Raw genomic sequence first — 5,873 nt, 5'->3', positions numbered from 1 at the left:
GCGCTCGCCCCGGGTCGGCGCTCCCGCGTCCGGGCGGCGGCGCGCGTCCCCTTCCCGCGGGGGGGGGTGGATCCCTTTCCACCCCCGGCCGCCCGAGGCCCGTGCGCCTCGTGCGGCGAGCCTCCGAGGCCCGTGCGCCTCGGCGGGCGAGCCTCCGAGAGAGAGAGAGGTGGACGGTGGAGCGGTGGTCCCCGTCGTTGTCGTCTCCCCTCGGCGGCTACCTGGTTGATCCTGCCAGTAGCATATGCTTGTCTCAAAGATTAAGCCATGCACGTGTAAGTACACACGGCCGGTACAGTGAAACTGCGAATGGCTCATTAAATCAGTTATGGTTCCTTTGATCGCTCCAAACCAGTTACTCGGATAACTGTGGTAATTCTAGAGCTAATACATGCCGACGAGCGCTGACCCCCAGGGATGCGTGCATTTATCAGACCAAAACCAATCCGGGTGTGGCCCGCGGCGGCCCACGGGCGCCCGCCAAGGGGGCGGCGCGCGCCGGGCGCGCGGGGGTTCTCTCTCGCCGCCCGGGCCGCGCGTCGCACCCGGGCGCCCGCCCGCCCGCCGCCCCCCGGCCGCCTTGGCGACTCTAGATAACCTCGGGCAGATCGCACCGCCCTCCCGTGGCGGCGACGATCCATTCGGACGTCTGCCCTATCAACTTTCGATGGTACTTTCTGCGCCTACCATGGTGACCACGGGTAACGGGGAATCAGGGTTCGATTCCGGAGAGGGAGCCTGAGAAACGGCTACCACATCCAAGGAAGGCAGCAGGCGCGCAAATTACCCACTCCCGACTCGGGGAGGTAGTGACGAAAAATAACAATACAGGACTCTTTCGAGGCCCTGTAATTGGAATGAGCACACTTTAAATCCTTTAACGAGGATCCATTGGAGGGCAAGTCTGGTGCCAGCAGCCGCGGTAATTGCAGCTGCTGGTGCTGGTGGGAGTGTCCAGAGTCAGTTGGAGCAGGAGCTCAGTGCGAGAGGACGTCTGTATCTCCCTCTCCTTGGAGAACCGGAGGACGAGCCAAGTGGAGCTCCAGCCTGGAGCAGCCACCATCTCCTGGGGGGGACCAGCCAGGGATGGTGAGGAGCTACTGGTCCCAGAAACCCAGGATATGTCGGGTGGCCAGACCGCACGGCCATGCCTGACAGGCACTCAAAATCTGCCTGCGGAGAGAGACGGGAAGGCGTGGAGGGCAAGCCCAGCACACTTCTCGGGATCGGAGAGCGGGTCCGGGGGCGAGGACAACGGTGACGGGAAAGGTACCCCCCCTCTAGCACCACAGGGTACTACATCCGTATACACCCCTGGGAAACAGGTGATGCCGCTAACAAAGGAAGTTATACAACCGGGGTTTTTGGCAAAACCCCAGGGACTGCCAGCGCAAACCAGCGGGGGGTGGAGTAAAGAGGGGGACCCCGCAGGTACATCCCTCAAGAAGCCTCTGCAGGACAGCAGCAAGCAAGGAGAGGTAAAAACAACAGGAGAAGTAAAGTCAACAGGTGATGTAAAACCAGAAAAAGAGGAAACTTACCAGTCGCCAGCCAAGGAGAGGAGAGGCTCTGGAGGAGTGACCAAGCCATGCTCAGTGGTGGTATTCAGAGTGCAGAAGGCAGATAAAGAGATCCCAGGTGGGTCTACGGATCCACAGCCAGCTGGTGTAATCAAGCCGGCCGATGCAAGCAAGCCAGCCAATCCAACAGCACCATCGCAGGGGGGCGTGGCCCCGGAGGCTTTGGGCGTCGCGGTGACGTCAGAGGGAGGCGTGGCCTCACGGGACGTCGCGGTGACGTCAGAGGGAGGCACAGCCTCGGGAAGCGTTGTGGTGACGCCGCAGGGAAGGGTGGCCTCGCAGGTCGCTGCGGCGGCGTCACAGGGATGCATGGCCCCGCGTGACGTCGCGGTGGCGTCAGGGGGAAGCACGGCCTCAGGAGGAGTTGCGGTGACGCCGCAGGGGGGCGTGGCCTCGCGGGACGTCGCGGTGACGTCGCGGGGAGGCGCGGCCTCGGGGGGCGTGGTCCTGCAAGCGGGTGCTGCGGCAGCATCGCTGAGGGGCGTGGCCTCCGGTTGTGGCGGCGCGGTGTCGTCACGGGGGGGCGTGGCCCCGCGGGGAAGTGCGGCAGCGGTGTCGCAGGGGGTCGCGCCTCCTCAGGGCAAGTATGGCAGCAAACCAGAGCCCCGGGGGGGCCAGAAGAAGGACGGGGTGGCGGCACCCCTCAAGGCAGTCAGCGGCGCCGTGCCGTCGCAAGGAAAGGCAAGTGTGGAAAGCGGAGTGGGCGGGGCAGCGGTGCCCCAAGTTAAGTCTGGTAAAGTGGCTGCGGTGCCACCCCACAGCAAGGAAAGCCCAGCAGCGGTGCTGGGGGTCAACAGGGAAGGTGCGGCGGCAGCACCAGTGTCGGAGAGTGTTGTTGCACAGGGGCAGGGGGCGGCCCCCCAGGCGCGGGGGGAGGAGCCACAGTCCGACACGGATTCGGATACAAGCATCCCTCCCCGGCAGCAGAGCCCAAACGAAAGGTCGGACAAGGAGTCGGGCGCAGAAGAGGGGGCAGGAGGCTTCCTGATGTCTATGATCCAGGTCATCGAGTCCCCGATAAGGGATCCTAACAGGATGGTCTTCGGTAACGACATGCCTGAGGAGGATTTCAAAATTAAAACATCAAAGGGTAAGAAAACCCAAAAGGCAGTACAACAGGAGATTTTGGTCTTTGGACCACTAACCCAGGGTACAGCAGCAACTGGCCAGCCGGCCCCCGTGCCACCTTCTCAGGAGACCACTGTGGAGGGGGCGGTGGGGGAGGTCGTGATGGATGTGGAAGTGAATGCTGGGGGGATGAGGGAGGGGGCAAGCATGGAGTCAGGTACTAAGGGGGAGGCGGGTCAGGGAAAGAGTGTGCGGAGGGCGAGTAAAGTCAAAGCTGGAGTGAGTGGGGCTGGGGTGAGTGCGGGGGGGGCGGCAGCGCCTGTGGCGGGTCCGTCAGCTCCCCCGGTGACTCCTGGCACCCGCAGTTACGCTGGTGTGGTCTCTGGGGGAGCGGTGGGTCCTTTGTCTGGGGGCGCTAGTTTGGACCCTAGCCGCATACTCCTCGACGGACTACAGCGGGGTGCCCCCTTCGTCACAGTAGGGGGGGTGCGGGTCGACACGAACCCGTGGGTACAACGTTTCGGGTTGTCGGCTTTCCGAGAAGATGCGGGAGGCTGGTCACTCCCTACAAGCGGGCAGAATGGTGGAAGGAGGAATGTGGCCCGTCTTATATGGATCGGCAATGAGGGGTGTCCATCGAGGGGGACAGTAGTCGAGCTGCTCCTTGGGATGAGCTTCAAGGTGGAGGACATCTTCGCCTTGATACATCCTCATAACACCAAAGAGTTCGACATCAGCTTTGTAAAACCAGAGGGGCTGGAGCTCTTCTGGTCCAATTACATGCTGGTGAAGGACCAGCCCGTCTGGCGGGACTTTAGGGTGGAGGCAGTGTCCCGCCAGGACACCACGAAGAAAGTGACCATTCTTACTCGTAATGAGTCTCTTTCTTGCCACGTAATCCATACGTGGCTGGCCAGATTCGGCACAGTTTTGGGGTACGGTAGCAAGATCAGGGATGATCATGGCATTTGGTCAGGCGCGTGGTCGTTCATGGTCAAATTGAACAGATCTGGTCATTCAGTCTCTCACATACCCTCCTCAGCATACCTGGGGAGGGACAGGATCCTAGCTTTCTACCAGGGGCAGCCGAAAGTCTGTCACCGGTGCGGCGACCCTACCCATTTCAGCGCAGCCTGTAACACCTTGGTGTGCGCTCGTTGTGGGGGGGTGGGCCATCCTGCCGCATCGTGTCGGACAATTAGGTGCCACCTGTGTGGTGAAACTGGTCACCCATTCAGCCGCTGCCCTCTGGCTCGGGCTGATGCCGCCCCGCCCACTGTGGGGACCCCGGTTTTTGAGTTCTCTGCAGGGGAGGGGACGAGCGGAGGCGCGGGCCAAGGGGGTTCAGTGAGTGAGAACAGACCCCGCCCAGTTAGTCGCGATAAGCGCAGGGTAGCCCGTGCGGGAGCGAGGGCTCCGCCTCCACCAGGGAAGGTGTCCCTGAGCCTCGCTCCCAAAGGGCGTCCTGTTTCCGAGACTCCTGCGAGACCTCTGCAGGAGAGCGAGCTGAATGAGGAGGTTAGGAGAATAGAGGCGGAGGAGGCGGCTTCCGGTCCTGCAAGTTCCCATCCAAGTGAAGACAGTGTGGATGAGGGTGGCCAGGACTGGACACAGAACAAGAGAAAGAAGCGCCGGAGGAAGGTCGGGCCTCCCTCCTCGGTTAAGCCCAAAAAACCCCAAACCCCAACAAAAAACCAAATGCCAAAGGAAAGCGTGGCCGGCTCCCCCCTGGAGGAGTCAAACCGCTTCCGGGCCCTGGAGAATGTCGACGAGACAGGCTCACTCCTGCCCGCCCCAGTGGGCGGGGAGGGGGTAAATCCTGTCCCGCCGGCGCCAAAAACAACTGGCGGACAGGGCCCGGCAGGAGCAGTATGCGGCCCCCCCCCGTCGGCAGAGTCGGTCTTTGCCGGGGGAGGGGGGGATAGGGAACCCCCAGACAAAGGCGACCCATCCTCAGGGGGGGTAGGGCCAGGGTCGGGGATGGACATGTCAGTATGCCTTAAACGGGGGGCGGAGGGAGGCGGGGACACTGTTTTGGTGGAGGGAGGTGGGAAGAGGATGGCCGTCTAACTTTAATCACTCCCTATGGCGGCACTCTCCCCGTTGACACTGGCAAGTATTAATGTTGCCAGCATAATGTCTGATACGGCAAGATTTATGGCCTTTGATTTTCTCGGCCGCGTTGAAGCCGACATTTTATTTTTGCAAGAGACCAGGTTAACTGACCTCGGCCTATTACATAAAGCAAAGAGAGAATGGAGGCACGGACCATCCTACTGGTCTCTTGCGGCCGAGCCGTATAGCGGGGTGGCAGTCCTTTTTAAGACTGCAAATGTCACATGCCGACGAGTGATCGAAGTAGAAATGGGTAGGTGTCTGGTGTTAGACGTCCTTGTGGAGGGGCAGGAGCTCCGGCTCATTAATATCTACGGTCCCCAAACCAAATTTGAGAGGAAAGACCTCTTCACAAGGATTAAACCCTATCTTTTTTCAGGTCGACTGGTGGTCTTTGGCGGGGACTTCAACAACGTCACGAGGCCCTCTGATAGGGGAGGCGCCAGAGACAGGTTGGCCTATGACAGCGTCGCGTTGAATAGCATAGTGAGTGAGGCCCGCCTGGAGGATGTCCACGTTCGAGGCACCACAGGCGGCACGGTGTTCACATATCATCGAGGTAGCTGTAGGTCTAGAATAGACAGGTTTTATGTTAAGGAGGAGGCTATCTCGACGCCTCTCGAGGTGACCGAGGTGGAATTCTCCGATCACTGTTTAATTTCCTTTTCTCTGAATGTTTCAGAAACTCCTCAGGCGGGAAGGGGGTTATGGAAGCTGAATCCGGCCCTCATGGAAGAAGAAGCGGTGAGACAGTACTTCGAGGATTTCCTTCAGAGCCAGATTCCACTCATGGGCCTCTGCAATAGTAAGTCAGAGTGGTGGGAGGTCTTCAAAAAGAGGGCTGCGAAATTCTTCCGTGAGCTATCCAGCCTCAGGGCCCTGACCTTGTACCGAGTGTACCAGGGCCTGAGGAGGAAGCTAGAGAAACTCGTCTCCACTGGGGGCGACCGTACGGAAGTCACCAGAGTGAAATCTCTGCTCAGAAGCTGCCAGTACGATAGGCACACATCTTTAGTTCTGGAGAGGGACTTCGGGAAGTTCCGCTCGCCCGACCCCTACAGGAACTGTAAGATGTCAGTGAGAAGTAAATTGGTGACGGGTTTGATAGAT

This window comes from Eleutherodactylus coqui, chromosome 8, assembly GCF_035609145.1.
Source record: "Eleutherodactylus coqui strain aEleCoq1 chromosome 8, aEleCoq1.hap1, whole genome shotgun sequence".
NCBI classification, from domain to species: Eukaryota; Metazoa; Chordata; class Amphibia; order Anura; family Eleutherodactylidae; genus Eleutherodactylus; species Eleutherodactylus coqui.
This window is presented reverse-complemented; position numbering follows the sequence as displayed.